Source organism: Gymnodraco acuticeps, unplaced genomic scaffold (genome assembly GCF_902827175.1).
Source record: "Gymnodraco acuticeps unplaced genomic scaffold, fGymAcu1.1, whole genome shotgun sequence".
Taxonomy (NCBI): Eukaryota; Metazoa; Chordata; class Actinopteri; order Perciformes; family Bathydraconidae; genus Gymnodraco; species Gymnodraco acuticeps.
The window spans coordinates 244,851-267,072 of NW_022990385.1; the positions used below are offsets into that span (position 1 = coordinate 244,851).

The 22,222-nt window shown below is 42.2% G+C and overlaps 1 protein-coding gene across 2 annotated transcripts in view; it reads right to left on the minus strand.

The window, feature by feature from the left end:
- The window catches only part of mettl22 (methyltransferase like 22), a 91,068-nt gene extending 74,427 nt beyond the window's left edge, over positions 1-16,641 (minus strand). For both annotated transcript variants that reach the window (XM_034224397.1, XM_034224396.1), the window contains exon 1: positions 16,322-16,641. The gene's annotated coding sequence lies outside the window, so the exon portion shown is untranslated. The remainder of the gene's footprint in view (positions 1-16,321) is intronic.
- Between the last annotated feature and the right edge of the window lie 5,581 nt (positions 16,642-22,222).

The window sequence follows — 22,222 nt, forward strand, 5'->3', positions numbered from 1 at the left end:
AAAACGATGCAGAGAAACTAGACCATGCATTTGTTACTTCAAGGCTGGATTATTGTAACTCTTTATTATCAGGGTGTACCAAGAAGTCAGTTAAGTCGCTTCAGCTGATTCAAAATGCTGCAGCTCGTGTACTAACCAGAGTTAGGAAAAGGGACCACATTACTCCTATTCTGGCTGCCTTACACTGGCTCCCTATAGAACACAGGATAGAATTTAAAATTCTTCTTCTCGCCTACAAAGCCCTTAATGGGCAGGCGCCATCTTACCTTAAAGAACTCATTATACCCTACTGTCCTACTAGGGCAGGGGTGGCCAACCAGTCAGAGGTTAAGAGCCAATTTTTTTCTATTTTACTGCAAAGAGCCACATCAAACACACAGGCACTGATACCGCTTGTTTCAGTTTTTTGTTTTCTGGAGACAAGATTTCAACCACGTCACTGATGCATTTTTGTGGCATTGGGATATATATTTTTTAAATCCTCTGGAGCAGAGAGAGGAGCTGTGGATTATTGGTGTTGATTAATGCATCAGTGTTTCTTAGGGTCAAAAACACTAAACTCACAACTTAAAATGAAAGCGTTTAGTTTATTTAATAAAAGAGGACATGTTCAATATGAAAAGTGACAGTAGTTATAGATTATTTGCAATTTGGTGCTATGTATATATTAAAAAATAATAATAATTATATATATTTTTTAAACACCTTGAATTCCAGGGGGGGCGCGGGGCTCCGTTGGCGGGAAGCAGCGCCCCTCCAAGACAATGGTAGGGGAAACACTGGATAGTGTTTAATCAACGATAGGTTTTCTCCCCCTCAAAGGTGATTGGTTCACTGCATCGCAGGTATTATTGTGATTGGCTCTTGGGCCACATCAAAATTAGACGCGCTGTCATCCTCTCATACTGACACCTGACACCACACATACACACGTAGGGAGAGCCGGGACGAAAGTAACACGGGACGTAAGTAACGGAGCGATTTTATCCGAGCCCAAACAACTTTGACCGGCCAAATTACGTCAGAATTATCAGCATTCAATACTTAACAGACCTACTAAATATCAGGTTTAACTGTCAGGAGTAGCTAGCTAGTGTTGTCACGATACCAACATTTTGTTTTCGATACCAAGTCAAGAATTGCGATTCCGATTCTTTTTCGATACTTTTCTTAAAAAAAGGGAAACGGTCTTAAATGTAATTATTGTGCTTTATTTCACACCAGAACCAGAACCATAACACAAACTTTTAAACAATGAGAACAATAAATAAAACAAATGACAATAATTCGTATTAAATCAAATTAATACATTTCTTACAGACAGGCCTCGTGGTGTCCGTAGGCTTGCCCTCACTGTCAGAAATATAGCTAAAATACTTCCAAATTTCGCTTCTGGCGTCTTTTTTGTCAACATGCCGAGGCGCAGCGGCAGTTGCACTCCCACTTGCAGCCATGCTTCTCGTTTTCTCACATGCTCTGGCAGCTAGCGCGTGCATGAGAGAGGGGAGGGACTTAGAGCGTGCTTGAGAGGGAGGGACTGCAGGCACGGCTGCAGTGCAGGGATTGGAAGCAGAGCGCTGAACACACACGGCTCTTATTAAACGGCGCTTTCTCACCGGAGTACTTTCCCCCGTCATTCTTAAAGTACCGATACTAATGAAACGGAGGAATAGTAACGTTTTTAACGGCAGGGTATCGCGGTACCTTTCAAGTATCGGTACACCGTGCAACACTAGTCAAGAGTCAGTGTCTCTCCCCCAAACTCATATACAATTCGATATGAACTGAAGAGCCGCATGAAACTAGGCAAAGAGCCGCATGCGGCTCGAGAGCCGCGGGTTGGCCACCCCTGTACTAGGGCATTGCGTTCCAAGAATGCAGGGTTGTTGGTTGTTCCTAGAGTCTCTAAAAGTACAATGGGAGCCAGAGCCTTTTCTTATCAAGCTCCACATTTGTGGAATCAGCTTCCAGTTTGTGTTCGGGCGGCAGACACCCTATCCGTTTTTAAGAGTGCGCTTAAGACCTTCCTTTTTGATAAAGCTTATAGTTAGGGCTGATTAGATTCAGCCCCTAGTTTTGCTGATATAGGCTTAGTTTGTCGGGGGACATCTTACTTCTTCCTACTCTCTGTCTATACCTGTGTACTCTCATGTTCCGATTAACCCAGCTTCCCCAAATGTCTTTCTTTTTGGTGTCTATATACGCCGGGATCCGGAGTCATGGATGATCCTGCGGTCCTGTGTCCTGCATCGCGAGCCCTGGATCTTGAGTCGTGGCTGTGGTCCTGGATCATAGGTCCTGGATGGATATCCTCGTGGATTCATCTTCCTATTATACACACATGCATTTCCAAACATTTGGACTACCTATGTTGCAAATGTATTATCTTTTCAATTTACACACGGCATCTATTGCACGTCTGTCCGTCCTGGGAGAGGGATCCCTCCTCTGTTGCTCTCCCTGAGGTTTCTCCCATTTTTCCCTTTAAACTGTGGGTTTTCTTCGGAAGTTTTTCCTTGTACGATGTGAGGGTCTAAGGACAGAGGGTCTGAGGACAGAGGGTCTAAGGACAGAGGGTGTCGTATTGTCATACTGATATTCTGTACAAACTGTAAAGTCCACTGAGACAAGTGTAACATTTGTGATATTGGGCTATATAAATAAACATTGATTGATTGATTCAGGTAATTAATAATACAAAAATATAAATCAGCTTATAAATTATGAAATGTTATTATGGGTTAAGATACCCAACAGTGTATAATGTAATTAAAATAAACACCACATTCACCTAGTGCAACATTAAGTATTTTCTTATTTTTGATGCTTTACTTTTTTAACTTTTACTAGAGTTAGGTACTGATCAGGTGTTCAGTTGAATTCAGGTGAGGAAAGGGGGCGGAGCCCTGGGGAACACAGGGAGAGGGAATTGTCTGTTTAAGGAGCTTTGGTTTGTTAGGAGCCAGGGGAGAAGCAGCCTGGCGGTTTTCTGGAGGGAACTGTGTAAATGAGGGACGGTAGATCTGCAGTGTTTGGAGACGTGTTGGAGATACCTCTGCTAAAGAAGTGTTGAGGACCAGGAGGATGGAGCAGCAAAAGCACAGCTTAAGTATACAGTTGTTCTCCCTTCACTTCCTTTTGGATGTTTCTCTTGGATTAGATTTTGTTGTGGAGTGACATTGGACCTGTTTTTTTGCTTTCAAATAAATAACAACTGTTTTAAGAAGTATGGATTTTGAGTTGGATGTTGCATCAGAACCTTAAAGAGAACATTACTCCAGTTTGTGTTGGTGCTTTTGTTCGAGGTGTTTGGATGTTTTTTGTTATACCAGAAATACATTTCCTGCTGAAACTATGTGAATGCTGAAAGCTGCGCACATTTGTTGTTGAAAATAAAAAAATGTGCCAGAACTTAAACTGTGAAAAGTCAGAAAGTCAAAAAGATATCGAAAAACTTTGAAACTATATGATGCATCTAAAGATTACTGGCTGGACCCACCCTGTTAGAGCCACAATGACGTCAACGTTATTATTTAGCTTCATAATTTGATAAATGAATTAATGATGTAAAATTATTTATATTGCCATGGTGAATATCTTTTGAAGAAATTATTGTTAATTTCAAATCGTAAATATGATCTGTTTCCTTGTACCTTCCGGTATTTATTTAAGTGAGGTAATTGAGGATAGCTGCGGTGCTCTGAGACCTGATGAGACGGGGAGCGGAACAGTTTTTCGACCGCAAATTGTAAACAGAAATTAGTGTTGCTAATTGGACTGCAAAGTATAGTTTATATAAGAAAGCATATCACTGAAATATTGATTTAGATGTGTTATTTTGAGACTATTTAAGTCAATACTTTTTTGTTAATAAATTACATTTGACTGAAAACCTTCGGCTGCTTATTGCTTTGGATTGCGTGTCGTCAACCCCGCTCTATAGTGGCAAAAGGAAACCTTGGATGCCATTACACACCCTGTCTGACAGACAGACTTTTTTCAGCAGTCCTTACACCTTCATGCTTTGTTGTCCTAGTTTTAGTTGTGTATACATTATTATTTCTGTGTGAGAACCAGTGGCGGCGCCAGGGGAAATGTATGTGTCATTTCTTTTTGTATGCGTGTGAAATTCATAATTTGAAAAAGGATTGATTTGAAAATAATATGCTACAGTACAAGTAGCCTCTTCTGGGTCTCTGTGTTTCATTCAAGCCATTGTGTGTGTGTGTGTGTGTGTGTGTGTGAGAGAGAGAGAGAGAGAGAGAGAGAGAGAGAGAGAGAGAGAGAGAGAGAGAGAGAGAGAGAGAGAGGATGAGAGCGAGAGAGGATGAGAGCGAGAGAGAGAGGACGAGAGAGAGAGAGAGAGTGAGCGAGAGAGAGAGCGAGAGCGAGAGCGAGAGCGAGAGCGAGACGCGAGAGCGAGAGCGGAGCGAGAGCCGGTACCGGAGAAGTTAGATGGTGCTAAGCTACGCTAACGGATATAAGGAGCTTTTTCAACAACAAGGTGGAGGGAGGACTCTCCTCCTGTCAGACTGAGAGCTCAGTTAACCTCAGCTCAGGTGAAGTAAAGGGACTCTCAGTGTTAGATAGTTAACTTTAGTCTAAGTTATCTCAATGGGTCTCAAATGGGTTGGTCACAATTAATGTAAATAAGTATTTCTGAGACACACGTTTATAGGATCATTATAGGTATAGAGCAGGGGTGGGGAACCTCCGGCCTCCGGGCCGTATACGGCCCGCGAGACAATTTGGTACGGCCCTCGAGGTAATTTATAAACACACGCAAAAAAGAAAAAAATGTAAGAAATCTAGACCGCAAAAAAATTAAACAAGTGAATACCTGTTTTTCCTGGCCAAGGTCAGGGTCCTTGAACACAACACGAGCCTAACGTGTCATCACGTGGTATATGTCTCGACTGACAGGGGTGCAGTTCTGACGGAGAGCACCAGAACGTGGCTCGGCACTTCAGATAAGGAGCCGTACACATGCCGCAGTTTCTGCGTGGCTGTGTCTTTAATTGAAAGCCCAGTGGCGATCTGTTCATCTGTCATTCTGATCATACAGTCAATAACTTTGTTGTTATTAGCATCTGGTTAGCTAGCTATGCTAACGAATATAAGAAGCTTTTTCTACAACCAGTGAGGTAAAGGCACATCTTTATATGATCATTATAGTTATCAAAAAATAAGAGAATAAAGTAAACAGGTCTAAAATACTATATGACAGTAAAAAAAAAGCTGTTATTAATAAACAAGAATACAGTTTGAAAGGAGAGTGATTTGTAAAATATCCATAAAGAAAAATAAATCTGCTTACAGTTCTGTTTCATATGTGTTGAGAGATGTATCCCTAGATCTCCTAATTTTGCTCTCAAAGTGCACCAGATTGATGCTTTGACTTCAACTTTTTTTTTTAAATCTTCCCGGGGGAGCATGCCCCCAGATCCCCCTAGAGGAGGTTAGGTCCCGTCCCCCCCCCACTTAAATCATGTTCACATGGATAAGAAACTAAATACATTTGCACACGCCTTGTGTCCATATCTTTCTGTTTTGGTGATCACACCACACCGTGCACGTGCATGCATGCGCGAGTCATGGTGAGAGATCTGGATTAAGAGGTTGCTTTTTCTTTGCACAGAATGAAATGAATGGGTTGTGATTTTAGTTTTTTTAAGCAGAGGTCAATAATTTGTACGGCCCTCTGAGGATATTGTAAACATTTAAATGGCCCTTGAGAGGAAAAAGGTTCCCCACCCCTGGTATAGAGCATCAAAATCAGGTATGAAATACTATATGACGATTAACCCCTTGACTGCCTCACAGTTTTCTGATGTTTGTAATGCTTCTCTGATCTGTAATTTAGAGATGAACTGTGCTTTTAGTGCTGATGAGCTTATCTCCATGTTTGACTCGACATGTACCCAAATACTCGATTCTGTTGCTCCTTTTACGCACCAAAGTTCTCTCACAGCCGTGGCTCAATGACTGTACTCGTGCTCTTAGACGCGCTTGTAGGCGTGCAGAGAGAAAATGGAAAAAGGACAAACTCCATGTCTCCCTAGAAATCCTTCGTGCTTGCCTTGCTGACTACCAGATGGCAGTCAAAGCAGCCAAAACACAGGACATTTCTCTGTTAATCTCCAAAAACAGCCATAAACCTCAGGTTCTTTTTAATGTCCTTAACTCGATCATTAATCCCTGTGATGTTTCTCCAATTGTGCCATCGACTACTCTCTGTGATAAGTTTCTTACATTTTTTATTGAAAAGTATCTGCTCTTAGGCTAGCCCACACTAGTGCTACCCCAGATTCTGCTCCTTTTCTGTGCCCTGCTGTCCTCGACCACTTTGAGCCTGTATCCCTCTCTTCTCTCTCGGATGTAGTCATGCACCTGCGGCCGACAAACTGCACCTCAGACAGCATTCCCTCTCGTCTTCTCAGAGACGTTTTCGAATCAGTTGGAGCAAGTATTTTATTGCTTGTAAACACCTCTCTTAGCTCAGGATGTGTCCCAGCTGCCTTCAAACATGCCGTGGTTAAGCCACTACTTAAAAAGAAAAATCTTGACCCCTCCATTCTCGCAAATTTTAGGCCCATCTCCCAGCTACCTTTTTTATCTAAAGCCCTGGAGCGAGTAGTCTACGTCCAGCTGCAGTCGTTTTTAACCACACATGGCATCCATGAAAAGTTTCAGTCTGGCTTTAAACCCATGCATAGTACTGAAACAGCCCTTTTAAGAATTTGTAATGATCTGCTCCTAGCCACCGACTCAGGTAGCCCAGCTGTCTTGGTGCTGTTAGACCTGACAGCTGCCTTTGACACTGTGGACCATAGCATCCTGTTGTCACGGCTTGAACAGTCCGCAGGCATCACAGGCTCTGCCCTTGCATGGTTCAGGTCTTACCTGACAGACCGTAGCTTTTTAGTGCAGCTAGGTGCCTTCTCCTCTGCCAAAGTCCCTCTTACCTGTGGGGTCCCCCAAGGCTCAATTCTGGGCCCCATCCTCTTTTTACTGTACATACTGCCCCTAGGTTCAATTCTTACGAAACACAATATTCCCTTCCACTGCTACGCGGACGATGTACAGATCTATCTGCCTCTCAAAGCAAATGCCAACTCACTACAGCAGTTGATGGACTGCTTAGCAGAGTTAAAATCCTGGCTGAGCAAAAACTTCCTCAACCTCAATGAGAGTAAGACCGAGGTAATCTTTTTTGGACCCCAACCTCCAGCCTCTCCGGTTGATATTCTGGGCTCCCTAAGTAAAAACATCCTCCCCTCTGTCTTGAACCTTGGAGTGACCTTCAATAGCACTTTTAAATACGACAAGCAGGTCAGCACCGTAGTAAAATCCTGCTTTTTTTTTTTTTTTTTTTTTTTTAAAAATAAGACTATTGGCCAAAACCAAGTCGTATTTATCTTTTAAAGACCTGGAAAGGGTTATGAACACCTTTGTGACCTCAAGACTGGACTATTGTAACGCTCTGTATGTGGGTATGGACCAGGCATCAATTAAACGCCTGCAGCTAGTCCAAAACGCAGCTGCACGTCTCCTGACTGGCCACAAAAAGCATGACCACATCACCCCAATTCTGGCCTCACTACACTGGCTTCCAGTCCGGTTCAGAATTTATTTGTTTTTAAAGCACTAAATGGGCTGGCTCCGGCCTATATAGCTGAACTCCTCCAGCGCTACACCCCAGGCAGAGCCTTAGGATCTGCTGACCAGCTGCTGCTGGTAGTACCTAAGACCAGGCTCAAAACCCGAGGGCACCGAGCCTTCGCAGCAGCTGGCCCGAGGCTCTGGAACACTCTTCCCCTCCATAGGCGCATTCACACCGCAGTACTTTTCCCACAAAGGTTCATGAGAACTTAGTTCATGAGAACTCATTAGTTCTCATGAACTAAGTACAGATCGTGTTCACACCGGAATAAGTCCCTGGGGGGTGGATTAGGCAAATGAAGCCGCTGACGTCACTTCTTCTTCTTCTGCTTTGGGTTTACTGGCAGGCCGCAAACCACTTCACGGCGTATACTGCCGCCCAAAGTCCCCGGCCGGAAGTCCCCGGAGTTGGGGACTGGCCTTCCGAGTAAATCGCCAGAACACCGACACCTCCTCATCTCCACCACTCCCATGTTTTATTTTGTGTTGCCATAAGTTAGACTCTCTGCGTTTCTGCGCTGGGCTAATGCTAATGCTAATAATGCGAGGATAATAAAATGGCAGCTTCACAAAACTTTTTGGGAGTTTTACGGGGCGTGGTTTGCAATCCGCCCAGCCAATCAGACATAGGAACCTTTTTCTCCCACGAAAGTCCCTGCTCTCTAGCAGGGACTGAAAAGGGGGTAAAAGTTCTCATGAACTAATTTTTGTACCGGCTCTTTTTGGTGTGAACGCGACAAAAGAGTTCTCATGAACTAAGTTCTCATGAACCTTTGTGGGAAAAGTACTGCGGTGTGAATGCGCCTCATGTGAGGTCGACCCAGACCCTAGGGGCTTTTAAATCCACACTGAAGACACACTACTTCTCTCTGGCTTTCTAGTTAGAGTGGGGTCACGACTCCTGACTGTTCCATGTGTTGCTTTATCTGTTGTGATTTATTGTGATGTAATGTGTTTTTTATGTGTTTAAATTACATGTACAGCACTTTGGCTCGACCAAAATCGTTTTTAAATGTGCTCTACAAATACAATTTGATTGATCCATAGATCTCTTCATTTTGCTCTCAAAGCTTCACACCTGTATGCTAACACTGCTGCAGTTAACAGACATTCAGTATACAGGCGTGAAGCTAACACTGCTGCAGCTAAAACTAGTGATGTTACGTATTGCGCCGAGGCTTCGGAGCGTGTGTCGAGTAACGGCCCGTCTACACTACAAGGCAAGGCAAGTTTATTTATATAGCACTTTTCAACACAAGGCAATTCAAAGTGCTTTACAAAAAATGAAAGAGATTAAGAAAATGGCATTTAAAATCAGTCATTAAAAAGAAAAGCTAATAAAATAAACATTAAAAGAAAAAATACATGGATAAAAGTTACAGTGCAGTCAATTAAACATTAAAAGAAAAAATACATGGATAAAAGTTACAGTGCAGTCTAAGATATGAATAGTTCAATTAAAAGCAGCGACAAAAAGAAAAGTCTTCAGCCTGGATTTAAAAGTAGTCAGAGTTGCAGCGGACCTGCAGGTTTCTGGGAATTTGTTCCAGATATTTGGAGCATAATAACTGAATGCTGCTTTACCATGTTTAGTTCTGACTCTGGGACAGAAAGCTGACCAGTCAATGAAGACCTGAGAGATCTGGATGGTTCATAATTTAGCAGGAGGTCAGAAATGTATTTTGGGCCTAAACCATTCAGTGCTTTATAAACCAGCAGCAGTATTTTGAAATCTATTCTTTGACACACAGGAAGCCAGTGTAAAGACTTCAGAACTGGAGTGATGTGATCCACTTTCTTAGTGTTAGTGAGGACTCGAGCAGCAGCGTTCTGAATCAGCTGCAGCTTCCTAATAGATTTGTTAGTGAGACCTGTAAAGACACCATTGCAGTAGTCGAGTCTATTGAAGATAAAAGCATGGATAAGTTTTTCCAAATCCTGCTGTGACATTAGTCTTTTAATCCTAGATATATTCTTTAGGTGATAGTAGGCTGATTTAGTAACAGTTTTAATGTGACTGTTGAAACTCAGGTCAGAGTCCATGACTACACCTAGATTTCTGGCTTTATCTGTTGTTTTGAACATTGCAGACTGAAGCTCAGCGTTAACTTTTATACGTTCTGACTTGGCTCCAAAAACCATTACCTCAGTTTTATCTTTGTTTAATTGGAGAAAGTTCTGACACATCCAGTCATTGATTTGTTCAATGCACTTACTCAGTGTTTGAATTGGAGCATAGTCTCCTGGTGAAATTGTTACGTAAATTTGTGTGTCATCTGCATAGCTATGGTAACTTATTTTGTTGTTCTTCATTATCTGAGCCAGTGGTAGCATGTAGATGTTAAAGAGAAGAGGCCCCAAGATGGAGCCGTGAGGAACCCCACATGTCATATTTGTCAACTCAGATGTGTATTTACCTATAGAAACAAAGTTGTTTATGTCCTTTAAGTAGGATTCAAACCAATTTAGAACTGTTTCCGAAAGTCCCACCCAGTTCTCCAGTCGGTCTAGTAATATGTTGTGGTCAACAGTGTCAAACGCAGCACTGAGATCTAATAATACTAACACTGAAGTTCTGCCACTGTCTGTGTTTAAGTGGATGTCATTAAAGACCTTTACAAGAGCAGTCTCAGTGCTGTGGTTTGGACGAAAGCCTGACTGGAACACATCAAAACAGTTATTTAAATGCAAGAAATTACTCAACTGTTGAAAAACAACTTTTTCAATGATTTTACCTAGAAATGGGAGGTTTGATATGGGCCTGTAATTGTTCATTACTGAAGCATCTAGATTATTCTTTTTTAAGAGTGGTTTAATGACTGCAGTTTTCAGGGCCTGTGGAAAAATACCTGAGTGAAGAGATTTGTTTACTATATGAAGTAGATCTGAGGCCATGCAAGGCAAAACATCTTTGAAAAATCATGTTGGAATAATATCAAGGCAGCAGGAGGAGGATTTCAGAAGTTGTATAATGTCCTCTAGGTTTTTATCATTAATCTGATGGAATTGTGTCATGATGTCTGAATTGATGTTAAGTGGAGATAGGGACAACACATTTGCTGTTCCTGATGCAGAGGCACTGACTGCTTGTCTGATTTTCTGAATGTTGTCAGTGAAGGAGGCAAAATCATTGCACGCCCTGGTGGATAGAAATTCAGAGGCTACTGACACTGGGGGGTTAGTTAGTCTGTCGACGGTAGCAAACAAGGCACGTGCGTTGTTTTTGTTTTTGGTAATGATGTCAGAGAAGAACGATTGTCGTGCGTTTTTCAATTCCAAATTATAAAGGCCAAGTCTCTCTTTATAGATTTCAAAGTGAACCTGGAGATTTGTTTTTCGCCACCTGCGTTCAGCTTTTCGACATTCTCTTTTTTCTGTTTTCACGGTCATGGCCTTTCTCCATGGAGATATTTTCTTGCCAGACACTTCCTTTACCTTAGTTGGAGCAATGGCATCTATAACATTTTTAATTTTTGGATTAAAATTATCTACTAGCTCATTTACTGAGATGTTGGCAGGGGCAAGTGTGGAAGAAAAATTCTGAGTAAACATTTCCCTAGTATTTTCAGTTAAACATCGCTTTGTGGTTACCTCTTTTTGAACATTTTTGTGAACAGAAATAAAGCTCTCAAAGAAAACACAGGAATGGTCAGAGAGTGCAACATCAGTCACCACAACCTTAGAGATATTCAGACCCTTTGAGATAATTAAGTCCAGAGTGTGCCCCTTATTGTGCGTGGGCTCCGTCACATGCTGAGTCAGTCCATAGCTATCAAGAACACAAAATAGTTCTTTTGCCCCTCTGTCCTGGGGGTTGTCAACATGGATGTTAAAATCACCAACAATGACTAGACGGTCAAAGTCAATACACACTATAGACAGCAGTTCAGTAACGTCATCAAAAAAGCTTGCACAGTATTTGGGTGGTCTATAGATATTTAGGAACAGAGCTCGAGAGGAGCATTTCAGCTGAAGGGCCACATATTCAAAAGAATCAAAGTTCCCATAAGATGTCTTCCTGCATTGAAGGGAATCATTGAACAGAATAGCAACTCCACCCCCTTTCTTATGCATTCTTTCCTGACTCATAAAACTAAAGTTGGGAGGGGTTGATTCGATAAGAACAGCTACACTGTTATTTTGTTCAATCCAAGTTTCTGTTAAAAACATAAAATCGAGATTGTGCTCAGTGATAAAATCATTGATTAAAAATGTTTTTCCTGCCAATGACCTGACATTTAATAAAGCTAGTTTAAGTTCGTTAAACACACTATCAGTCATGTTTTTTGTAACAAGCTGTGGCTGACATGGAATCACTGCTAAATTAGATAAACTCACACAAACGTTTGAGCACCTGTTTCTATGATTCACCGCTCTTAATCTATTACCTATCAATCAGGCATAAAAAAATCTTGAAGCTGGGCGTGTCTGAGGCTTGGCGATTTCTCACCCAAGGCGACCAACAACCAATCAGGAATCTCCCGCACGCCCCCGGCATACAAAGCAATAGCAATGTTAAAACGAAGTAAACTGGATATAAAATCCCCAAACAGGCGAAAACCTACCAGTTTCATCCACTGTCTCTGCCACCTCCCTCCATGCCTCGCTCCTCCGGTTTGTATCCCGGTAGATGAACAGAGACTGATCATACAGCACCGGGTGACTCACTACCGCTATAATGAATTTTCCCTCCATTTTTTTGAATATGAGTTAATTACCTGCGTAGTCTCTCCCAGCATACACGCGGTTTGATTGGCTAGCGCTTGTACTGTCAGATTTGCATACGTGGGATTTGATTGGCTGATGCCAAGCATCGAGCCTCAAAAGTTGAACATTGTTCAACTTTTGATGCCGATAGATGCTCGTGATGCTTGCAAAACCATGCTCCCCACAATGCAGTTCGTCCAAGTTTAAAAATCTTCTACGTCACCTAGGGCTGTGCAATTAATCGTATTTTAATCGCGATTACCATTATGGCTTGCGACGATTATGAAAACAGCATAATTGACAAAATACGATTATTTAGCTGGGTGCGCTTCGCCCCTCCCTAAAAGCCCACTCGGCCACGTGGGAGTGACATGTGTTATGAGTGTTCAGCGCGAGCGAAGATGTCAGAACAAGAGCAGCAACTCGTTAAAAAGAAGGGTACAACTATTTCCACTATTTGGAAGTACTTTGGCTTTCAGGAGTCCGACGTGGAGCAAAACAAAGTACAGTGCAGGATTTGTTACCAGGTTGTGTTGGCACCACACGCTAACACAACCAATCTCTTTAATCATCTGAAATACAACCACAAAGTGCAATACGACCGGGCAATAATACAACAAAAAGCAGATGCCGCTCGACTTCATCCACCACATCATCATAGTCATCGATTCAGGACGCATTGTACAGAGCGACGGCCTACGCGACGAGCTCGCAGAGACAGAGATATTACAGGTGCCATTACATTTCACATCGCTAAAGATATGTGCCCACTCAGTTAGCACTGTTAGCAACCAGGGCTTTAAGCAACTTGTCAACACGTTGGACAAGCGTTACGCGATGCCGTCTCGGTATTATTTCAGCAGGTATTATGTGACAAATGCCGTGGGGAAGTTGAGAGAGATGTGGCTTCAGCTGACTACTTTGCCACCACAACGGACCTATGGTCTAGCCCAGGGGTGCCCAACCAGTCGATCGCGAGATGTATCTAAAAATAGAACAACAATATTCTGTTTTATCGTTAATGTCCTGTAACATAATCTTCCTGTGCCAGAATAATGCACTTGAACGCATCAAAGCTTTGTGATTGGCCGGCGTCACCCCTGTGTCGGGGCGTGGCTGAGGGTCTTCAGTAGAGGTGGCAATATTGTCACCTGCCTGCGCTCATCTCTGAAACCAGACCATGTAAACAGCCTGGTGTTTAAGAGATGACATGAGCAGCCCTACCAGCATTTGCCATGGTGGCCTAAACATTTCTATTTGGTCTTAAATTGTAGTTCAACATTTATTTCCTGTTACTTCTGGACCGAGTGGAATATGTTGAACCAAAATGTTGGCTATATGTTAAGGAGTTTTCAGTAGGTTGTGACAGTGCACTGCAACATGTTTGATTTCATTTATTTTGGTCTAATTTATTTTTATTTATCATATTAATAATATATGTTTAGTATGCCAAACGACTCGTTGCGCCCTCGCTGCGAGGGGGGACCCAAGTTCCCATCGGCGAAAACACGTGGGTTTGCTATCCTGGCTCCAAGATGGTGGAATGAGCTCCCCATTGACATCAGGACGGCAGATAGCTTGCACATCTTCCGGCGCAAACTGAAAACTCATCTCTTTCGACTCCACTTCGAGCGTTAGAACGATTAACGAAGCACTTTTATACTAATAAAGGACTGGATTACCTAAAGCCAGTTGAGTAGCACTTGAAATGTTTGGCTCTATGAAACCTGATATACTTATATGATTCTGTTTTCTTCAAGGTTGTGTCTTCCTGGTCGAATGTACTTATTGTAAGTCGCTTTGGACAAAAGCGTCAGCTAAATGCAATGTAATGTAATGTAATGTATGGTTTTGGAAGTGTGCTCCAACATATTTGTTGATCTTGGTTATTGGTAAAATATTATTTGTTTTAAAGTTCAATAAATGGTCAATGAATAATCGTCAAAATAATCGTGATATCAATTATTGACCCAAATAATCGTGATTATGATTTTTGCCATAATCGCACAGCCCTAACGTCACCCCATTCAAATGAATGGGTGAAGCGTTGAAAGCATTTTTCGATGCCTGTAGTGTAGACGGGCCGTAATCCCCGAAGCTTTTTGTGAAGCATGTATCGAGGCTTGTATCGTTTTGGGCCAGTGACGTCATCGATGACAAACGAAGCCTCACTGCCTGTCGATACCACGTGACTGCTTCAGGAAGCGATTCAGATCGGTTGAACAGTTAAACCACAACGCTCATAATACCCATGGATGTATAATAAGAACCATATTACTAGGGATGCACGATATTGTTTTTTTGAAACCGATAACTTCCTGCTTCTCAAGACCGATACCGATAACTGATAATAAAAAAAAATGTACGCCACTAATTATTTTAACGCGATTAACGCATGTGTATTTTTTTTTCCTCGGCCGCCCCGTAGTTTCAGAGCGCATCAAGTTTAAAATACCATCTACAAGCTGATGCTGACAGCCCCGCTCCTGCCGCCCGCTTGTGGCAGACCACACTTCCACGCTCACCGGCAGGCACCGACTGGCCATCTGGAGGACCGGGAGGGTGTGTGTATGTGTGGCCCGAGCGAGCGAGTGAGAGACCTTACGTGCATTGTTGTTGTTAGCATCTGGTGCTAGCTAGCTGCGCTAACGGATATACGGAGCTGTTTAAATGAAAACAGAGGAGCGACATTTCGCCACAACTGCGCCGAGCACTTGACTTTATGCAGGAAGCCAGACAGTGGGCCATTGTACGAAAAGTCAGCACACTCAGCACGGATAGTGCGCAACATGATTGCAGCGTCCAGGCTGCTCCGGTTCGAGCATATGCCTTGAGTTGCACATAGCTCCAACGCCCATACCACCGATGACATGTTTGTTTACTGTCCTGGCTTCACGAGTTGGGGAGCGCTGGATTTGTGAGAAAACTCCCCTCTTCCTAAACCACTAATACCACAGTACTGGCAAAACGGGAGGAGCCGAGTGAAAAAACAAGCGCCCCCTCATCCCAATCCACCCACACCGCAGTATTTTTTTCTTTTTTTTTCCCCCAAAAAATATATTGTATATTATCGGGGCTATTAATACTGGTATCGGGTTTATCGGGATGACGTCATAATTCCTAATATCGGACCGATAATTATCGGGCCGATAATTATCGTGCATCTCTACATATTACCCCTCCTGTACCCGGGCCCGGTGACACGATGGAATCAAGAGAGCTCAGACCCTCACTTATAGAGGTCGGAACATGTCATAAGTATCAATAGATACAAGCATAAATAAATGTAGGAATAAAAACATCAATAAATACAGGAATACATATCTTGCAGTGTTTTCAGGGAGCTGTAGTGTGTGTGCTGTGGCTCAGCTGGAAAGCAGTTGACTCATGACCACAGGGTCTCTGGTTCGACGACTGAACAATATGTATTTTTTGTTGTTTATAAAAGCTACAGCTAAATGAGATAATGTAGTTAATAAATGTATTCTTTGATATGGTTTAGCCTTTCTCAGGCTACAACATGGTTAAGTTTATGAATATTATTAAGGAATACAAATCCCTCTTTGCAATGTTTACCAGCCTCCTTAGGCTTTTCAATCACAATCATTCAACTGGAATAAATACAATATTGTTAACATGAAAATATGATTGAATGTTCGTTGTTTAGAGTTATTCTAAGGCTTTACTCATTGGGAACTCGGTATGAGATGATGGAGCACACTGTTGAGATGTCCAATCTGCCTGTTTTACACACTTTGACCAACAGGGGGTTTGTGTTCAAATCATAGACTGTATGGTTCAAATGAAGCCCATGATGAAGCCTCATGAGATGAACCCTTTTGCGAACCAATTGGCTGGAAAGCTTCAAAGCTTCATAAGGCTTCATCTCGCCATCACTAGCTAAAACAGCTGCAGCTAACACAGCTGATAGCAAACACACAACAAAGCTTACCTTTCCGATAGCAAGTGCAGTCTGTGCAGAACACACACCCCGTTCTCTTTACAGATCTAAGCACACACCCCCTCTGTCATTGGTCTGAAGCATGGCTTAAGCTGTCTGAATAGTCCACCCTAGTAACTTGTCCGGGCTGCAAAAAGATGTGTTCCGCTTCGCCAGACTTCCGTTCCACCTAATCAGAATCTGCTTTAATGCGCAATTACTAATAAAAGGCACACAGTGATCTCTGCCAGAGCAGCAGCAGTGTGTTACTGTTCCACACACACCATACATTAATAACCCCTGCTCTCTGTAGTTATTCTGTGTCCTACTGGGCAGACCTTCTTCTTCTTCTCTTGCTTTTGGCGGATTGCAAACAACTTAAAAAGGTGCATACCGCCACCTACTGTACATGAGTATGAATCATCACATCATTCCAACTCTTTAACTTATGCTCTAATCAAAATCAATAAAACCATGAAATAAATAAAACAAAAACCAAATCTATGTTCTTTCCTGACCTAATGTTAAAAAAAAATCCTACCCCAGTTTCACTCAAGAATTTAAACAGTGCCTTTCTGGTAGCTCTTACTCCCTCTCCTTTTGTTCCCAAAACACCCAACCACACTCCACTCCCTCTCTGCCTCTAAGACTTTAGCCTTTAATTGTTCTCTTTCCGCTTTATAGATGTCACAATGTAATAAGATATGTTCTACATCTTCTTTTACTGCACAGTTCGCACACTTGTTACTGTCACTTTCCCCATGACATACAGAGTCATTCAAAGCTGTGTGATCCAGTCTGAGTCTAGCTATCATGGTTTCCTCCTTTCTGTTTCTTTCTGAATATTAATTGTAATTGTCTTTTGTACTTTGTGATACTCTTTGCCTTTCTGGTCTTCCTCCCACCTCTTCTGCCAGATCTCCATCCCTTCTCTTCTTAATGACTGCTTTTCCTTCTCCTTTACCAAAGTTGAACTGGTAATGTATTTACTTTTGCAGTGCACCTTTTGCTCATTTATCAGCACACTCGTTCCCTTTCACCCCCTCATGAGCAGGCACCCAGCAGAACTGCAGATATACCGCCTCTGTGAAGTCTTATGAGAATGTCTTCTCTAGTAGTTGTTGTTGATTGTATGCTTTGTAATATGGACAATGAATCTGTACATATAATCACCCCTATCTGGTCTGACCTCTTCAACCCACTGCAATCCTATTATTACAGCAAGCATTTCTGCTGTATACACTGATAATTGATCAGATGCTCTTTTTAAAATAGATATTTTAAGTCTGGGATGTATACGCCAACTCCAAACACACTCTTCCTTGTTCTTTAGAACCATCTGTGTACATTTGTATAGGAAAATTGTAGTACTTTTCGTTCAGATATATACTTGTTTTAATTCCCACTTCATTTATTTGCCACTCTTTTTTCCTTTCTACAATACTCATATCCATTTTAGCTTCTGGGAACAGCCATGGGGGAACACTGCTAAATGGGCTTGCTTTGGCACACGTGATGGTCTCCACTCCACATGCCCTCGTTCTCTCCTTACTCGTCCAGCCAAACCCACGCCCCTGGAATTTTGCATATTCCCAGCAATCCTGTAATATTCTGTTTGTGATATGTTCCTCTCTACTTCCTTGTAGCCTGACCCAGTATGACAGAGCAAGTTTCTCTCTTCTGATCTCCAGCGGTGTCTCTCCTGCTTCTATCAGAACTGCATTGATAGGGGATGACTTTATCGCTCAATACACAGCCGCAATGCTTTATATTGTATTCTATCAATTTAAAAGTGATGTTTTTGCTACTGCTCCATACACTATACAACCATAGTCTATTGTGGACCTCATAATTGATCTGTAAATGTCTATTAATGCTTGTTTGTCTGCGCCCCAGTTGCATCCAGCTACAGCTCGCAATACATTTAATACTTTTTTGCATTTTGTTTTTCCACTTGATTAATATGCATTTTCAATGTGTATTTTCTATCAAACCACAGTCCGAGGTATTTGAACTTGTTCATCTTTGTCATTGGACGATCATATAGTGTTAGCTGTTGGCCATCAATCTTGCGTTTGTAAATACCATGTAGCATGACTTACTTTCTGACATTTTGAATCCCCAGTTATATGACCACCTCTCCACTTTTTTAATCGCTCTAGCAATATTCTCCATTACGTATGGGCATGTCTTCCTCTCATCCAAATAGCCCCATCATCTACGCATAGAGCCCATGTCAATATGTCATTAATCATGTTAAATAATATTGGACTGACTGCACTCCCTTGGGGGATACCATTTTCTATTTCAAAATAATTGGAAATATCTGCTCCAACCTTTACTCTAAATGTCCTGTCTGTTAAAAAGGCCCTTACCCAATTGTACATTCTCCCTCCAATACCCATTCTACTCAATTTGATCAGTAATCCATCCCTCCACACAGAGTCATACGCCTTTTCAATGTCAAAGTACACTATTGCCATTATCTCTTTCATTTTCAATGTTTTTTCCACATCGTTACTCACTCTTACTAACGCATCTATTGTGGACCGCCCTTTACGAAATCCGCTCTGAAAACTACTCAGCAGCCCTTTCTGTTCCAGTACATGTGAGAGCCTACAGACAATGATCTTTCCCAACCATTTACATAGGTGTGATGTAAGAGCTATTGGTCTGTAGTTACTAGGGTTAGCTGTATCTTTCCCTGGCTTATTGAATGGTAGCACGATTGCTGTTTTTCCACACACTTGGCATATCTCCTTCTCTCCAGATTGTATTGAAAAGACTCAGCACCATTTCCATAGTTTCCATAGGTAACTGTCTAAACATAGCATAACATAGCTGGTCTTGTCCTGGGGCTGTATATCCTGTACCTTGTAAGGCTATTTTGAGTTCTGACATGGTTAAACTCCACATCCATAGCTGACCTATTATCCCTGTCTCTTCTCCTTCACGTTTTCATTCTCTGCTAGTAACTGCTGTTTTGCTGCCTATGGATATCACTGAGATGCTCCCCCACTATGTACTGCTGCAAGTGTCCTTCCTAACATATCTGCCTTCTCTTTATCTGTCACTGCCAGCCTCTCCCCATCAACCAAAGCTGGCATTTTAATGGATTTCCTTTTCCCACTCATCCGCTTCAACATGGACCAGACATCACCTAATGTTACTCCTCTGCCAATGGTAGAACACAATTCTCTCCATGTTCTCTTTTTTGTATATTTTATTGTCCTTCGAGCAGCTGTCCCTTTCCTTTGAAACTCTATAACATTATTTTGTGTCATGTTTTTCTTTAATTCTCTAAGTGCATCGTTTCGCTCTTTAGTAGCCCTGCTGCATTCCTCATTCCACCATGGACCACTTTCTTCCTACCCTGGTTGTTGCTTTGGGTATACTGTTCTCTGCTGCATTTAGTATATGTTGCGTTATGTGGCTTGTAATGACCTCTATGCTTCCCTCTGATGTTAGCAGGTGTACCGGACTCCTCACACCATATCCTACACTTTCCCCCAATCAGCTTTAGCAAAGCACCACCTGGTTATTACACCTCCTTCCTGCATACAGTTGCAAGAAAAAGTATGTGAACCCTTTGGAATGACCTGGATTTCTGCATAAGTTGGTCATAAAATGTGTTCTGGTCTTCATCTAAGTCACAACAATAGACAAACACAGTCTGCTTAAACTAATACCACACAAACAATTATATGTTTTCATGTTTTTATTGAACACACCATGTAAACATTCACAGTGCAGGGTGGAAAACATGTGAACCCCTAGGCTAAAGACTTGTTCAAGAGCTAATTGGAGTCAGGAGTCAGCCAACCTGGAGTCCAATCAATGAGACGAGATTGGAGGTGTTGGTTAAAGCTGCCCTGCCCTATAAAAAATACACACCAGTTTTGAATGTGCTATTCTTAAGAAGCATTGCCAGATGTGAACCATGCCTCGCACAAAAGAGCTCTCAGAAGACCTACGATTAAGAATTGTTGACTTGCATAAAGCTGGAAAGGGTTACAAAAGTATCTCTGAAAGCCTTGATGTTCATCAGTCCACGGTAAGACAAAGTGTCTATGAATGGAGAAAGTTCAGCACTGTTGCTACTCTCCCTAGGAGTGGCCGTCCTGTAAAGATGACTGCAAGAGCACAGCGCAGAATGCTCAATGAGGTGAAGAAGAATCCTAGAGTGTCAGCTAGAGACTTAAAGAAATCTCTGGCACATGCTAACATCTCTGTTGACGAATCTACGATACGTAAAACACTGAACAAGAATGGAGTTCATGGGAGGACACCACGGAGGAAGCCACTGCTGTCCAGAAAAAACATTGCTGCACGTTTGAAGTTTGCAAAAGAGCACCTGGATGTTCCACAGCACTACTGGCAAAATATTCTGTGGACAGATGAAACCAAAGTTGAGTGTTTGGAAGAAAACACACAACGCTATGTGTGGAGAATCCAAAGGGTTCACATACTTTTTCTTGCAACTGTATATACATTAGTATTCATTTTAGTAAGCACTGGATAATGGTCACTTCCTACAGTGGAGTTATTCAAAACAAACCATTCGCATGTATGAACCAAACCGTTTGATACTAATGTCAGATCCAGGCATGAGACTTTCCCCCTGTGGACATCTACTCTTGTGCCATGTCCATCATTAAGGCATACTAGTGTTCTTTCCTCCAGCATTTCTTCCACTATATTTCCGTTACTGTCTGTACAGTATGGTTGCTGCCCCCATAGACTGTTGTGTGCATTGAAATCACCACACCAAACTTCCTGCCTATGTTTATTGCCTGCTATTTCTTTAAATATATCAGTGGTTAGATTTTTACATGGGTTGTATAAATTGATTATCCTAATGTTATCTTGTTTCCTAGGGTTGCAAATGTCCACTATAATACACTCTATATCATCAGGAGATTGCACCTCCCTGTATGCCACACCATCTTTGAGAAACGTGGCACACCCTCCACCATTTTGATTATTATCTCTATCATGCCTTATACAGCTAAATCCTGGAATGACAAAGTCTAATTGAGGTCGTAACCAGGTTTCTTGCACACATATTACCTCAGGGACTACCTCTAGCTCAGGGGTGGCCAACCCGCGGCTCTCGAGCCGCATGCGGCTCTTTGCCTAGTTTCATGCGGCTCTTCAGTTCATATCGGATTTTATATGTGTGAGTTTGGGGGAGAGACACTGACTCCTGACAAGTGTTGCACGGTGTACCGATACTTGAAAGGTACCGCGATACCCTGCCGTTAAAAACGTTACGATTCCTCCGTTTCATTAGTATCGGTACTTTAAGAATGACGGGGGAAAGTACTCCGGTGAGAAAGCGCCGTTTTAATAAGAGCCGTGTGTGTTCAGCGCTCTGCTTCCACTCCCTGCACTTTAGCCGTGCCTGCAGTCCCTCCCTCTCAAGCAGGCTCTAAGTCCCTCCCCTCTCTCGGCCACGCGCTAGCTGCCAGAGCATGTGAGAAAACGAGAAGCATGGCTGCAAGTGGGAGTGCAACTGCCGCTGCGCTTCGGCTTGTTGACAAAAAAGACGCCAGAAGCGACATTTTGATGTATTTTAGCTATATCTCTGACAGTGAGGGCAAGCCTACGGACACCACGAGGCCTGTCTGTAAGACATTTATTTATTTTATTTTATACGAATTCTTGTCATTTATTTTATTTATTGTTCTCATTGTTTAAAAGTGTGTGTTATGGTTCTGGTGTGAAATAAAGCACAATAATTACATTTAAGACTGTTTCCCTTTTTTTAAGAAAAATAATCGGAATCGCAATTCTTGACTTGGTATCGAAACCAAAATGTTGGTACCGTGACAAACACTAGCTACTCCTGACAGTTAAACCTGATATTTAGTAGGTCTGTAAGTATTGAATGCTGATAATTCTGACGTAATT